Source organism: Protopterus annectens, chromosome 3.part1 (genome assembly GCF_019279795.1).
Source record: "Protopterus annectens isolate FY-2018-M chromosome 3.part1, PAN1.0, whole genome shotgun sequence".
NCBI classification, from domain to species: Eukaryota; Metazoa; Chordata; order Ceratodontiformes; family Protopteridae; genus Protopterus; species Protopterus annectens.
In genome coordinates this window covers 1,854,494,613-1,854,501,086 of record NC_056732.1, presented here as the reverse complement: position 1 = coordinate 1,854,501,086, position 6,474 = coordinate 1,854,494,613, and positions in this window count along the sequence as shown.

Genomic DNA, 6,474 nt, shown 5'->3' with positions numbered 1-6,474 from the left:
TCCATGATAATTCTTTCCATGGCTTTACATATAAGACTGGTGAGACTTATGGGTCTGTAGTTTACAGGGTCTGTAGATGGCCCACCTTTGTGCAGATGAATGACTGTTGCCTTTCTCCATTCATGAAACCCAAAGCCTTTTTGGAGGTTACCAGTTAAATAGCAATTCCAGAGGCCCTGATAGGTCGTGTTTCATGCTATTTAGAAGGCATCCTGGGATATTGTCTGGGCCCATTGATGCAGTGTTCTTGGTCCTAGAGAGAGCATTAAGGACCTAGTGATAGTAGGGGGGAGTTATATTTAATATTTCCTGAGGGAAGGTTGAGGGGGAGAGAGGAGTAAGGTTGGAGCAGAATTTATCAGTCAGGAGGTTTGCTATATCTTCTGGTTCAGTATAGGTGGCTCCATTTACAATGAGCTCTGCACATAATTGTGTATTGCCTTTGAGGTTGTGGACATAGCTAAAGAATGCTTTGTGGTTGCCCTTGATCTGGGAGGCCAAATTTACCTCAAATTTGACTTTGGTAGACTTTATTTGTCCTCTGAGTTGTTTGTTTAGTTTGAGAGTGCTTTTATCCTGCTGGGTGCTGCACCTCCTAATTTTTGCCATGATTTCCTTCCTACTGTTACACAAATGACTGATTTTGTAATTCCACCAGGGTGGCTTGTTTTTTGTTATTTTTGTGCTTCTTCCTGGTGGGTACAGCTACCTATATGCAGCTATTAACTCATTCACTCTAAGTGAGCTCAAGCAATTTGCACTGTAACTTCCAGTGGGCGGAGCCTAAGCCTTTTGACAGAATCAAATGATGTCCTTGCATTTCAAATAGATGTTCATATATCTGGAATTATAGGGGTTATGAAAGAAGTGTAAATGTCAAAGTCTACAGTCTTAAACTAAATTATATAAGTCACAGTAAACGCAGTAACTATTACAACTTACAAATATCTCAGCAACAGCTCAGGTTACACACACACAGTGTCTGCAGCACTTTATTCATCTAGCTGAGAGCTTTCATATGAGGCTAAGGAGTTCTGTCTGTGTTACTTGGTTGTTGACATATTTAGAAAAATGTGAAAATTACTGTGTATCTATATAAATTAACATTATAAAAACAATAGTTAATATCCATTTACCTACACTAGATGCAGGTCAAATATTAATGCAGTTGACTTTTCCATTGTGTGAGCTTTAAGGTAAAATCTTTTAAAAACTTGTATATAACATGGTTTGGGAATTATTGATGCAAATATGAACGAGCAATATTTGATATGTAGAGGCATCAGTAGGAGTTAACTGCAGATGTACCTGGAGGCATCACTTGGAAGTAATGAGTTAACATGCTTCTACAGGGTTTCTGTGAACAGTTCTGCATAGGCAGAAGTGTTCTCAGGGTTTATGGGGGCTTGAAATGTTGCCAGGTTCTCACTTAATAGCAGGAGGTTACCCTTAGAATAGTTCCTGAATATTCCAGGTTTAGCTGGGGGTCTAGGTTTTATTTTTACCTCAAAGGAGACCATTTTGTGAACTGACCTTACCAGGGAAGGCATTACAGTAGGGGGTGTGCAGCACTCTGCTATATTAGTGAGCACCAGATCCAGTATGGCTGCACCCCTGGTTGGTGTACTGACTATCTGGTCCAGACAGTTAGTGTTTACAAAATCCAGTAATCTCTGTGCATGTACATTTGATGTCGTATAGGATTCCCAGTTAATAGTGGGTAATTAAAGTCACCCATGAGTATGGTGTTTGGTTGGATGGTTAGTGTTTCTAATAAGTTTAAATACATGGCATGGGTTTCCTGGGTCATAGAGGGGGACCTATAGCTTGTAAGGAAGTGGCATTGGATTTTGCCTATGGTGATTTGAACATGCAACAGCTCAAGTGCATTGTCCTGTTTGACCAGCCTTGAAGTACATTTATCTTTGATGTAAATAGAGACACCTGCACCTTTAGTCCCTGCGCCTGTGAAGTAGCTGCCCTAAATGTGTGGATGACATTATAACCTTGCACTGTTGGTGCTCTCTCCCCGGCTTTAAACCATATGTCAGTGACCACTCAGACATCAGCATTCTTTAGGGTAAAAAGAGCTTCTAGGGAGTAAATTTTTTTTGTTTATACTCTTGGCACTGAGCAGTAATACCTTTAAATTTTCTTGGTTTTGATTTGCTATGTCAGAAGTACTTTCAGTTTGGCATTGCCTAAAAAAGGCACTATGGAGAATACAGTGTTTTATCTAATATTCAAAAGCCTAGAGAGGAGAGGTGCAGACCATCCCTGGCAAAACAGCGTGGTCTGTTGACCATCTCCTTCCATGCTGACAAATATTGCACCCCCTTAGAATGACAGCAGAAACTAAGCCAATTATTAAAGTCCATCATCTTTTGTTCGTATTGAGGCATCGTCAACATTGGATGGTGAAGTGGTGCAGGGGTAGCATTGTTGCCTCACAGCCAGAGGTTCTCTGGTTTGATTCTCAGCTAGGGTGCCTTCTGTGCGGAGTCTGCATGTCCTCCCTGCATTTGTGTGGGTTTCCTTTGGGTGCTCTGGTTTCCTCCCATGTTACAAAGACGTGTCTGGAGCATTTCTCCCCGGGCCTCTGCTGAAAATTGTCTCATTCCAAGTCAGACTTTCCCAGTTAACAAATGTAAAATAAAATAAAATAAATACATTAAATAAATAATCCTTGGAGAAGGTAAAATGCTGCTCGATGCTAGGCTCATACCAGCCTGAGACACATATTCCAAGAGCTCCATGATGTCTTCATATAGTCTATGGAGGTATGTCTCAGGTGATTTACTCCCACATGGACTATGACTGAGTCATATTGGTAATTGTGGTCCAGTAACCTGAGTGCATGCATAATGTGGCAGATCCTAGCCATTGATAAGCAACTGACCATAACTTTCTCCTTCCTCAGCCTAGTGAGAGGGACATCAGTGTGTCTCATGATGGAGCCTCCAATGACTAGAATGTTGGACTGTGTGCTGACTTGCTTTATGGGCTCAGAGGTAGAGGCTCCATGAGATGAAGCTGTATGTGTTGATGTAGGTGTTGTTTTAAAAGAGTGCATTTGGGGCTGCTGAGGATATCTGTTATGTGTACTTTGTCTAGGAGGTCTTTGTGGTTTAGGAAGGTTACATGTAAGTGCCTCAGAAAATGTGTGTCTATATGTCTGTTTTGAATTGTGCATGATGGGTGTAGTGTGTGTACTACTGAGAGCCTTATTGACCTTAGGAGTACTTTTATGTGAGAACTTTGCCTCCAGTGACATTGTGTAAATACATCTCTCGCACACCATATCAGTTTGTTTGAGAATTAACTGGTTGTCAGTAAACAAGAGGCAATTTCTACATTGCCTCAGGATGCCCATGTCTAGCAAGCTGGTAAAAGAGACAGTAGGAATGTTTATATCCATGGCAACAGACCCTTTATTATTGATTAGACAGTTGGAGTGAGAATATCAATCACTGTCAAGAGTATCTGGTTTGCAACTATGTGGACAGTGCTTGTCATTGCAAACTAGTCCTATGTGCAGCTAGGTATTGGAGAAATTTCAGTTATGCTTTTAAGGAAATATGTCACTCAAGGTGTCTGAGTCTGTACAGAGCACATCCAAACACCTGAGGGGAAATTAATACGTAGACCCTGAAAATTTAGTGATGAAGTATTTAGGCAGATATTGTGAACTAAGGAAGAAATCAAGCAGTACTTACTGAAAACAAAGAATTAGCATGTCAAGAATGATGAAAAGAGGGGAGTCGCATGAATGGCTACTGCCTGGCCACTACTAATGCTGGTCTCAGCACAGCTTCACTCTGTTGGGATGCAATACTCCTTTGCTTCTTCTCTCACCAGAAGCAAAATATTAGCACCAATCCCAAGAAGAGAAGCAGGCAACAGCCTGTTTGGTGATCCACAGTCTTGTCCCAGATGATGCAAGGGTCTGTTGGCTTGTAGCCTTTTTCTGGTAGTTGCCTTGAATAGCAACCAGACTAATCAGGTATGTTAAGCACAGACACTCACTGCCCAACCAGAAACAGTCAAGAATCAATGCACTCTGTTCCTTCTATCACCAGGATCAGAATATAAGCACAGATTCCAAGCTGTCACCTATAAATCAGTTATTCAGCTTTCTGGTGATCAGCAGTCTCCAGGAAATTATGTCACTGCACTCCTTCTCTCATCAGGAGAAAACAGAAGCACTAATCCCAAGATGACTACTGAGAGGCAGAATGTGGTCTTTGCAATAACTGGGGGTCTTGCAATAGATGCTTCAAGATAAGATGATTAAAAAAAGTTTATCCTAACACTGCAGTGTGCACTAAGCAGTTAGATATGAAAGTGGGTAACTTAAGCTTTAGCTGTCTAAACGTTTAAGCTTTAGTGGAGGGCCACTATATTTAAAGAGCAAGATAGATTCAAGGGGGGTGGGTTCTTATAATTTCTGATACTATGCAATACAGTAGGATGGCCAATAAATTTAAATAGTTGAAGGAAAGTGATTTCACAAAATGATAATCTTGTGCTTACTCACACCAGTCAGTGAAAGGAGAGAGGGAATGATATATATGGTCAGTAAGGGGCAGACAACTAGAAAGACATTGGTGTTTAAGAACACAACAGTAACAGGGTGGGAGGGCAGGAAAAGTTATGTCTGACTCACAAGAGACAGAGATGAGGTCTCTTTTCAAGTTTTAATGTGCAGTTAAAAGCAGAATACAAGTAAAACACAGTGTAAAGAAAACAAAATACAGTATGCAAAGACCTCGCAAAGGCCTTCAACACCATTCCCCATTCTGGTATTATAGACAAGCTCACCAGCCTGAACATAAACCCCTACATCACAAGATGGGTTGCCAACTGGCTCATGGACAGAACCCACATGGTAAGAGTTGTGGGAGCTAGGTCTGACTCTAAACCGGTTACAAGTGGCATTCCTCAGGGCTCGGTCCTAGGACCCCTCCTAGTCAGCATATAATTCTCAGAGGTACAGGCAAGCACAGGAGGACTATGACTGATCAAGTTTGCAGATGACTGCAAACTAGGGGTTATAACTGACTCTCCGGCTGACACAGACATCCTTCAGAAGAGTCTCACTGAGACGGATACCTGGTGTCAAAATCATGGCCTCAAGCTAAATGCCAAAAAGTGCATAGTCATCCCCTTTGGAAAAAACAAAGTACCCACAAACTACCACATAGGTGGTAGTCCCCTAAATATGGAAGACATAATAAGGGATCTGGGGACCCAAGTAGATAGTAATGTCTCCTTTGATAATCACATTGACAAAGTGGTTAGAAAATCCTTCTACGTGGCCCACCATATCACAAAAGAGTTTGCATCCAGATCAAAAGAGGCCATTGTGCCCCTCTGCTCATCAGACCCATCATAGAGTACAATGCCCCATTTGGGATGTACCTTACAAGACACCTGCAACAGCTGGAAAGACCACGGAAGTACCTCACCAAGAGGATCACTGGCCTCAAACAGATGCCCTATGCAGCTCAACTGAAGAAACTGCAGCTGTACTCAGTTGCATACTGCCTACTCAGAGGTGATCTCTGCCTGACATACAAGGCCATGTCCAACCCAGAATTGATGGACATGCTCCACCTAAAGAAAACCTTATCCCCTCGAGTCACACTCTGTATGGATCTAAACCTTACCACAACAATAAATAGGACATGCTGGAGGGATAGATTCCTGTCCCATAGACTTCCCATGCTTTGGAACAAGATTCCAATCTACATTAGGCAGAGCTCCTTGTTGACACTCTTCAAGAGAAACCTTGACAAGTGTATGGGAAACAGAAAGTTTACCCCGGGATCACTTCAGTGGCTCTGCTGGACAGAGGCACAGGGAACTAATCTAAGGGGGGTGGCGAAAGCCAACACATTCTGGCTAGGTTTATAAATGCCTTCGGGCAGATAGCCTAGTACCTACCTACGAAACCTATGAAAAAGGCAATAAAGAAATACAAAATACAAGAAATAAAAAGCAAACTAACCTTTCCCTCACAGCAAGCTGTGAGCCCTTCCAGTAAATTCAGTTTATTTTCTAATTCCTATTAAACAAATAATGATTATCTGGAAGTGTTTATCTACTGAATCATGTTATTAAATTGTATTATTTATGTAGTGAGTATTCTTATCTGAAATAAATTTTCAATATATCACAGTTTAGCTGTGACAGTGAAGTCACTTGAGTGTATGTTCATAGCCAGTATGCACACCATCTGCTACACTTAGGCTGAAAACTGCATAGTCCAATATTATTGATAAGGACTGTAGATGAAGGTAGGGGGAAATACCCTTCTCTGTGTGAGAGGGAAGATTCTATGTATGGACATGGATTCTTATGTGTCAGAACTCTGCGCTTCAGTCTGTGAGATGAAGAAAGTAGACATCTTCAATGGGGCAAAGGGGTTTGATACTGCTATTTTTTTAGGCCAGTCAATATGTGCTTTTTAAT